The 9425-nt window shown below is 44.8% G+C and overlaps 1 pseudogene; it reads right to left on the reverse strand.

Annotated features, from left to right (window-relative positions):
- Positions 1-4389: 4389 nt before the first annotated feature.
- On the reverse strand, positions 4390-8156 carry LOC110326736 (annotated as a pseudogene).
- Between the last annotated feature and the right edge of the window lie 1269 nt (positions 8157-9425).

The following is a 9425-nucleotide window of genomic DNA, read 5'->3' on the forward strand; positions in this document are numbered from 1 at the left end:
GATATAGATATAGATATAGATATAGATATAGATATAGATATAGATATAGATATAGATAGATATAGATGTTACAATGACAAATTTCAAACTCTACCATGAAGCTTTTTCACATCTATACCCTTGAGAGGCCATTAAGCCACCCCAGGATTATAGGATAAGTAACCACTCTATGAATGGTAGACACAAATTGCTACACTTAAAATAAAAACAGTAAATATTATTTCTTTTATTCTTCAGAGTTTTCTAGGTTTCAAATGGGGAAATCCTGATCTGGGAATATAGAGCGCTTGATGATGTTCAGGGGCAAGGAAAACTCCCCCAAACCCATTGTGGGTTCCAACAAAGCAACTAGTTAAAAAAAACTGATGCCTTTTTTTTCTATTTGTTCTTGGCTTCTTTTGGCTTCTCTTAGGTTCCTGTAATTTCTGACATCCAAGGCTAGGTGTCTACAAAACTTTCAGTTGGCTTCTAGTATTGTATGACAGCTGCCTTGCTAACAACTGTTGTACAGGTTAGGGATTGAAGCCCTGTTGATGGACGTCCAGGTGCCATGCCTCTTTGATTTTCATGACCCCTGTTGTCACCAGAGTCAAGGCACATATTTACAGGGCATCTTCAAGTTCCTCTTTCCCTGGTATCAAAAGGGAGTCTTCAGCACTTCTAGTTAAAGACCAGGAAAAATTCAGAACCCCTAGCTTCAAGAATGTAGGTTAGCTGGATCAGTGACCCTGTACCTGGAACTGGCTGACCACAAAATTTAGATTAAAATCTTGAGAACAATCTTGAGAAACAGGGAGTTTCTCCTTGTGATTTTTCACTGGTATTTTTGGCATTTTCCAATAATGCCCTCCCTACCCACTTGGGTTGTGTTGTTTTTTTTTTTTTTAACCTTGAAATACCCCCTTTTCCAGCTACTTGGGGTCGAACTCTTCTACCCCTGTGTAGGATACAAGTTGACCCTAGCATGCTGGTTCCTGTTAATAAATCTCGTGCAATTGCAGCAAGGATAGTCTCACATGAGTGCTGAGGGTGGGGGAGTGTCACGGTATCTGGAGATTTGAGTGAGGGCCTCTCCTCTTCGGAGGTCTTTTATTTGTGGGGCCTCCCTACGTCTCCTTCCAAGATGCGATCTACTGCAAAACCAAAAGTACACAGATCCAGAATTCAGCCAGCACAGAAACACAAAAACTCAAAGACACAGAAAATATCTTACTTCGAAGTGGGTCTTAAGAGAAGAGGGTGGTTGAAATCCTTGACGAGCCCCCACAAATGAAAGATTCCCAAAGAGTAAAGACTCTTACTCAAGTCTTGGGATGACACAACTCCATAAGAACTCATGAGAGACAGTCCTTTTTGCAATTACACAAGGTTTATTGACAGGAACCAGCACGCTGGAGTCAACTCATATCCCATGCAGGGGTAGAGGAGTTCAACCCTGAGTAGCTGGGAAAGGGGGGTAGGGAGAGCATTATTGAAAAATGCTGAAAATACCAGTGAAAAATCACAAGGGGGTACTAAAATTCACAAGGGGAAACTCCCTGCTTCGCAAGATTATTCTCAAGATTTTAATCTAACTTTTGTGGTCGGCCAGTTCCCGGAACAGGGTCACTGAACTGGCTACATTCTTGGTGCTAGGGGGTTCTTATTTTTTCTGGTCTTTCATCTCCCCACTTCTTCTAATACCTAGTTCTAATCATAGAACTAGATTTCAGTATCTTCATAATATTGATTTTCTTGACTTTCTTTTTTTTTTTTCTTGACTTTCTAAAGCATGATATTGTTGGCATAACATCAAAATCTGGACAGCACTCACTCTTTCTCTAATAAAGGTAACTAACTTATTTAATATACATGGACCTATAATTAAAAGCCGAAGCAAAATAAAAAGGGGTCCCATAGGAGGATATCAAAGTGGTCATCCATGGAGTTTTATTAAACCAATTTTCTTGATGTAGCGCTCTCTCTCTCTCTCTCTCTCTCTCTCTCTCTCTCTCTCTCTCTCTCTCCTCTCTCTGTCTTTTGTCTAATCTCCAAGTTTTCTCATAAAGTCTTTAATCACCCCGGAGTGATCCACATAAAAGCAACATTCTTCTTTGAGGACAGCACACAATCCTCCATCTTTTAACAACAGCAAGTCTAAACCCATCCTATTTTGCAAGACTACCTCTGAAAGAGAAGCTAAAGATTCTTTAAGCTTAGTTATGGGTTGTTCTAACACTCTTAAATCTTCATTCATAGCTGATCTTAGCTCTTGAAAACAGTGAAGCTGTTGTATGAGAGCAGAAGTTCCTGTCCCCATGCCCACAGCAACTCTGATGACTAAGATTACTGCCAAAGTCAGTGAAATAGGCTCTCTCTGGTAATGGATTTGTTGCCTGTCAAATTCATCTTCAAAAGAGTTAGTAGGGTGGTAAAGGACTCTAGGCACTAATTGTATGAGCACACAGTAATCTTTGGTGTCATGAAATACCGATGTTGACACACAGGGTGTCCAGCCTGTACTACAGGCGCACCGTTTACATAGACCAGGAAACAAGTACCTAATGTTAGAAGTCTTAGGGCTCCTAAGAGATTCATCACATAAATATTTGTAGTGAGCTGGTGGGTTTCCCAAGCAGGTCCCTGTACCTGCCTCAGTAAAAGTCAGTCTATGACTAGTTCCCCAAACATAAGCCTCTTTTCTGCTGGTGTTGTTAAATGTTCCAGGCACTGCAATTCCTTCCTAATAAGGAGGTCCTGAAGCAAGACAAAGCCAACAAGACTCAGTCATATCAGGATTGATTCGGTTTATCACACTGAAGGCTCCCTTTATAAGATTGAGCAGTCTTTGTTCTGTCTTTATAGGGATCAGGGAGGGGTTACCTGATCTTGTGATAGAGATCAGACCAGTAGCAGTGTCTGGCGTTGGCGAATGCCTGCATGGGTCAGGCTATAATAGCTGGGGTGGCTGGGGGTCCCTGTTCAGCTAATACCTTCTTGGGCCCCACTAATTGAGCTGGGGTATTTTCTATTTTTAGAACAAGAAAATATGAGCCCACCCCACCTCCATGTTGGCAAAACACAATGCCCAAAGTCATGCTTTTATGCCACTGAGAAAAGTCTGTTGTTGTTTTTCCTTGTTCACCTAACTGCACTTTTTTTTTTTTTTTTTTTTTTGGTTTTGGTTTTGGGAGACAGGGTTTCTCTGTGTAGCCTTGGCTGACCAGGAACTCACTCTGTAGACCAGGCTGGCCTCAAACTCAGAAATCTGCCTGCCTCTGCCTCCCAAGTGCTGGGATTAAAGGCGTTTGTCACCACACCCAGTTGAACTGCAATTTTATATAGTCTAAGTCAGTTGGGGGTGCATGGCTTGTCTTTATATAACTCCATTACCGCGTATTTGCCAGGTCCTGGGTTGACAAAGGAAAAAGCCAGTTCATCTCCAGTAGATGACTTAGTCGACTTCCAGTCTCCATTATTCAAAGTAACACAGCTTCATCTCCTGCAAAAGAAATCCTGGGGCCCTACACATTGTGGGCCTTTAACAGACTCGGGGCAATTGTAGAACCCTTAACTGCAAGCCAAATTGGAGGAGGGGTGCTTACAACCACAGAATTGATCTGATGGAGGAAGCAAAGGTGTAGGGGAGGCCACCAAGTCCCCAGGGGAGCGACCTGCTGTGTGCAGGTCTCCAGGATGGGGTCTATAAGTTGCCAGGTGATCTGCTGAGGGGCATAAGGATTATTACCCTTCACCTGAATTATGCCTGCAATGCAGCTTAAAAGGATCCATAGTTTTTTCCACTTCCCATTCATCTTTGGGTAGTTCAGGAACTTGCTTCATGTGGGAGGCATGTATCCAAGCAGAGATGCTTTCAACTTTCACTACTGTAGGAGTCGTCAAGAGTACCAAGTATGGCCCTTTCCAACGAGGCTCAAGATTCCCGACCCGATGCTGCTGGAAAAAGACAGTGTCTCCTACTTGAAACTGGTGCAGCACATGTGAGTCTTCAGCCTTATATACTTCTTTCAGTTGTTCCCATGTCTGGCGTCTCACCACCTCAAGGGTCTTTAGGCAGGCCATCAAAGGTTTTGAAAGAACAGCATCAGGAACATGTACTCTACCCAACTCAGTGAGTAGTGGCAGTCCCTCACACAGGATCTCATAAGGGGTAAGTTTAAATCATCCTGGGGTGTTCCAAACTCAGAATAGGGCAAAGGGAAGAAGGGCTGCCCAGTCTTTCCTGCCACTCTCCTAGGTCAATTTGGTGAAGGTCTCTTTTAGGGTTCTATTTATCCTCTCTACCTGACCTGAGCTCTGGGATCAGTAAGCACAATGTAATTTCCATTTAATTCCCAGATCTGAGTGGCCAATCCCTGACTTACCTGAGCAACAAAGGCAGGTCCATTATCAGACCTGATTACCTTGGGTATCCCAAACCTTGGCAAGATTTCTTCTAGGAGCTTCTGGGTTACCACATTGGCCGTCTCAGTCCTGGTAGGAAGAGATTTTACCCAGCCTGAAAAGGTGTCTATAAACACTAATAAGTACTTGTTGCCATATCTAGCTGGCTTAATTTCTGTCAAATCTGCCTCATAGTAGGCCCCAGGCTGGTTGCCCCTGAGCCTCTTCCCAGGAGTGTATATGGAGTGTCCTGCATTAGTCATAGCACAGGCCTTGCAGCTTTTGACTATTTCCTCTGCCATGTCAGAGAGTCCTATAACATAGTAGTTATATCTAACCACACCTTTTAATTTCTTGGCCCCCCATGTGGGTCATGTAATGTAAGTTGGTAACATACTTGCATCCTTCTTCCCATGGGAGGAATAGTTTTCCTTCTTCTGTTTCTATTAATCCATACAGGGTTTCCTTTGTTTGTCCTAATTTGTCCATAACTTGATAGTCCTCAGGGGTGTATCTAAAGCTGGTCTCTCTGACATCATAATAATCTTTAGGCTCCTTGACTACCAGGATCCTAGCTCCTTGGGCCACCTGTTTGTTTGGCGCTTAGGTGTGCCATCTGTTTCCCTTTAGCCACAGCATCTGGAGTTTTCTGGTGTCCTGGACAATGTATAATGGCCACCTTTCTTGGCAAGTGTATGGTCTCGAGGAGGCTCAAAATTTCATCTTTATTTTTTTATGTCTTTTCCTTCAGATGTCAACAGCCTTCTTTGTCTGTATATTGCTCTGTGTATATGGGCAGTGGTAAAAGCATACCTGCTGTCAGTGTAGATGTTGATAGACTTCCCCTTTGCCATTTGTAGAGCTTGTATCAAAGCCACAAGTTTGGCTTTCTGGGCCGATGTCCCTTCAGGGAGGCTGCTGGCCCAGATCACTTGTTTCCCATCCACCGCTGCTGCCCCCACCTTCTGCTTACCTTCAACCATGAAGCTACTGCCATCCGTGTACCAGTTCGGACTCCCAGGCCAAGGTTGATCATTAAGATCATTTCGAGTATGTTTCTTCTGCACAGTGATGAGTGTGTGAAGAGTCATCAGTCTCAGGCAGTAGAGTAGCAGGATTAAGGACAGCAGGGGGAGCGAAGGTCACTTATTTCAGTCAACATAAGGATCTGATAATGTGTCATATGAGCATTGGTCATCCATTGGTCAGGGGGCAGTTAGATAATGCTTTCAAGAGCATGGGGTGCCACTGCAGTTGTTCGCTGTCCCAGAGTGAGCTTATCAGCATCCTTGACAAGTAGAGCTCTGGCACCAATTGCTTTTAGGCAAGAAGGCCACCCACTGGCAACAGGGTCTTTCTTGAATAGGTAAGCCACTGGCATTTTTCAAAGTCTCAAAGTCTGGGTAAGGACTCCTCTGGTGATCACTGCTCTCTCATCCACATAAAGAGTGAAAGGTTTGGTTAGGTCAGGCAAGACTAAGGCTGGGGCCTTTAGGAGGTCCTTTTTAATTTCTTCAAAGGCTTTCTGGTAATCTAGGGTCCACACAAACACCCCCTTCCTTGGTTACGTGGTACAACCAGGCAGCTATGGTCGCAAACCCAGGTACCCAGAGCCTCCAGATGCCAGCGATGCCCAAGAATTGTATTACTTGCCTTGGCGTAGTTGGGATGGAGATCTGAGTTCCAGTCTTTTTATGGCTTCAGTTAGCCACCACTTCCTGTCTTGAAGGGTGTATCCCAAATATGTAACTTCAGTCTGACACAGCTGAGCCTCTTTAGCTGAGTTTTGGTACCCCGACTCACCTAATTCTGTTAGTAATTTTTCAGTTCCTGTCTGCACTCAAATTTGGTGGCTGCAGCTATCAAAAGGTCATCAATGTACTGGAGCAGAGTCCCCTGAAGATTTTCAGCCCTGAAAGAGGCTAGGTCCCAATGGAGAACCTCATCAAAAAGAGTAGGGAATTTTTGAACCCCTGGGGCAGCCTAGTCCAGGTCGATTGACCTGCCGATCCAGTATCTGGATCTCTCCACTCAAAGGCAAAAATAGGCTGACTAGATGGGTGCAGTTTCAAGCAGAAGAAAGCATCTTTTAAATCTAAAACAGTGTACCATTTCCTTTCTGGTGGGAACGAACTGAGGAGATTATAAGGATTGGGGACAGTCTGGTGTATGTCCTGGACCCTTTTGTTAACTTAGTGCCAGGCTTTTTGATAGGCAACAGAGGTATGTTCCAGGGAGACTGGCAAGGTACCAAAATGCCTTGTTGTAGAAGCCTTTGGATATGAGGTCTGATTCCTTCCCTAGCCTCCTGGTTCATCGGGTACTGATGCACTCCTATGGGGGTAGCATCGATCTTCACTCCCACTACCACTGGGGGAACTCTTACTGCCAGTCCCATACCCCCAATCTCTGCCCAAGCTTTAGGAAATGTTGTCAACCAGTTCTACATGTTAGGAATCTCTGATTCTGGAGCTCATGCAATCAATATTCCTCTTCAAGCCTCAGGGCCAACACCGTGGAGGTTGGAGTCTCCCATATTACCTCTGGTCCAGTTTAGGTAAACGTGACCTGGGATTTCAATTTTGTTAGTAAGTCTCTCCCTAGTAAAGTCATAGGATACTCGGGGATTACCAAAAAAGAGTGTGCTACTTGTCCTTTCCCCAGATCTACAGTCCATTAGGTGGTCCATGGGTATTGTTTCTGTCCAATTGCCCGAATTACTATAGTCTTTTTATTTTTTAACTTTCCCAATGGTTGTTTTAATACAGAATATCCAGCCACTGTGTCCATATAAAGTTCATAAGGGTCCCCTCCACGGTCAGGGTTACCCTAGACTTGGGGAGGGGGTCTGAACCCCAGGGGGTCTGAGCCCCATCCCCTCTAATCATCTTCTTCTAGGGCCAGTACCTTAGGGGTCCTTCCTTTCTTCTTTGGGCACTCTCTTGCCCAGTGTCCTTTTTCTTTGCAGTAAGCACATTGGTCTTTATCTAAGGGGCACTTCTGTTCATTGTTACCCATCCTTGGTTTTCTGTTGCCTGGGTTCCCTATCTATCTAGGTCCTGTCTTTTCTTTCTCTCCTACTTCTATGGCCAAAATTCTAGGCAAATTTCTCTCTTGTCTACAATCCCTCCTGTCTTTTCTTTCTTCTGCCTCTTGTTTCTCTCTTTCTTGCTTCTCTTCCTCAGTCTCCCACTTATGAAACACATTCTCTGCCTCCTCAACCAAATTCTGTAAGGTATAATCCTGCAACCCTTCTAGCCGCTGTAACTTTTTCTTAATATCTGATGCTGACTGCCCTAAAAAAGCCATAGACACTGCACCTTGCTGACCCTCAGAGGTTGGGTCAAAGGGAGTATAATGCCGATAAGCCTCCATTAAATGTTCAAGAAACACAGACAGCAGTGCAACAGGCCCCTGAAGAACCTCTATTACCTTAGCCAAATTGGTGGGGCGTGTAGCAGCCCCTTTCAACCCTGCCACAAGAGCCCAGTAGAAGACGGTCAGCTGCTCCCTACCTACTGTCGTATTGAAGTCCCAATCAGGTCGGTTAAGGAAAAACCCAGGATCCATTCATTTGGAAGATTGGTTGGCACTCCATTTGCTCTAGGGACATTTTTTTCGTGCTTCCAACAGGATCCTTTCCCTCTCCTCAGTAGTAAAGAGAACCTGTAAAAACTGCTGACAATCATCCCATGTGGATGGTGGGAGTACATCTGAGACTCCACCAATCCTGTCAGGCTAGCAGGATTTTCTGAAAAAGGAGGGTGATTCATTTTCCAGTTATAAAGATCATCAGAGGAAAATGGCCAGTACTGAAGGGGTTGAAGGTTTGGCGGGTCCACCAGAGATCCATAGGTATGTAGCAGCAGACTCACTCACGGTTGAGTCTGGTCCATCTAGACTCTGCACTCTCCAGCTCCTTGTACCTGCAGCAGGTCCAGCTCCCACCACCCCAAAGGGTTGGTGGTTCCTCGGTGTCTGGGGTTGAGGTTGTGGATAAGGGGGAGGTAGTGGACTAGGCCATTCAGGAGGCTCCTCAATCACAGGATAGATTTTGGGAGGGGCTGAAGGCTTGGCTGGAGGCTCCATTTTGGTAGAAGCCTTCACTTTCCATGTATCCTTTGGTGTTTCACAGAGAGACAGGACTTGGAAGCCTGGCTTTTATTAAAGCACCCAGGGTTTGACCCAAGGTGGAGGGTTCTGGACCAGATCTTGCCACACTGTGATGTTGGTTGCTGATTGGGATGGGATCCCAGTCCTTCCTGAAAAACAATGGCTTTGATCTCAAAAGTGATAATTAAGTGAAAAGTGTCTTCTGGGGGCCAGCTGACATCAAATATCAGCCAGTCCAAAAAGCAAAAAGGCCACCACAGTCCTTTTTAAACTTCTATTGACAAGTTGTGTGCTCTAGCTCTAACTTCAGTCCAATGGCTCAAAGTCAGACTAAGGGAGTCGTCACTGTCTGTTCCATCATCAAAGTCACAAATAAGACAAAACAGAGACTCAATACACTCAGACAAATACTAACAGACGTCTGCTTCTACCTGGACAGCCAAAACCACTAGAAAAATACAGATGGCCACGGGGGTGGATAATTTCTCCTATCCAGGAGAATTAACAAGTCCTCTCCAACATCCTGACAGGACTGAGGTCCCCCCTAACTTCCCAGGACATTTCCCAGGTGGCAGTATGCTGATCACACCCTTTGTCTCCTCCTGAGATGAGAGCAACTGCAAAACCAAACCAAAAATACAGAACCAGAATTCAGCCAGCACAGAAACACAAAGACACAAAGACACAGACAATATCTCACTTCCAAGCGGGTCTTCAGAGACAAGGGTGGTCGCAAATCACTGCTGAGCCCCCACAAATGAAAGACTCAAGTCTCTGGATAACGTGACCCCCCAAGAACTCACGAGAGATTGTCCTGGCTGCAATTGCATGAGGTTTATTGACAGGAACCAGCACTCTGGAGTTGACTCATATCCTATGTAGGTGTAGAGGAATTTGACTCTGAGTAGCTGGGAAAGGGGGTATTTAAA

Source organism: Mus pahari, chromosome 9, assembly GCF_900095145.1.
Source record: "Mus pahari chromosome 9, PAHARI_EIJ_v1.1, whole genome shotgun sequence".
Classification (NCBI taxonomy): domain Eukaryota; kingdom Metazoa; phylum Chordata; class Mammalia; order Rodentia; family Muridae; genus Mus; species Mus pahari.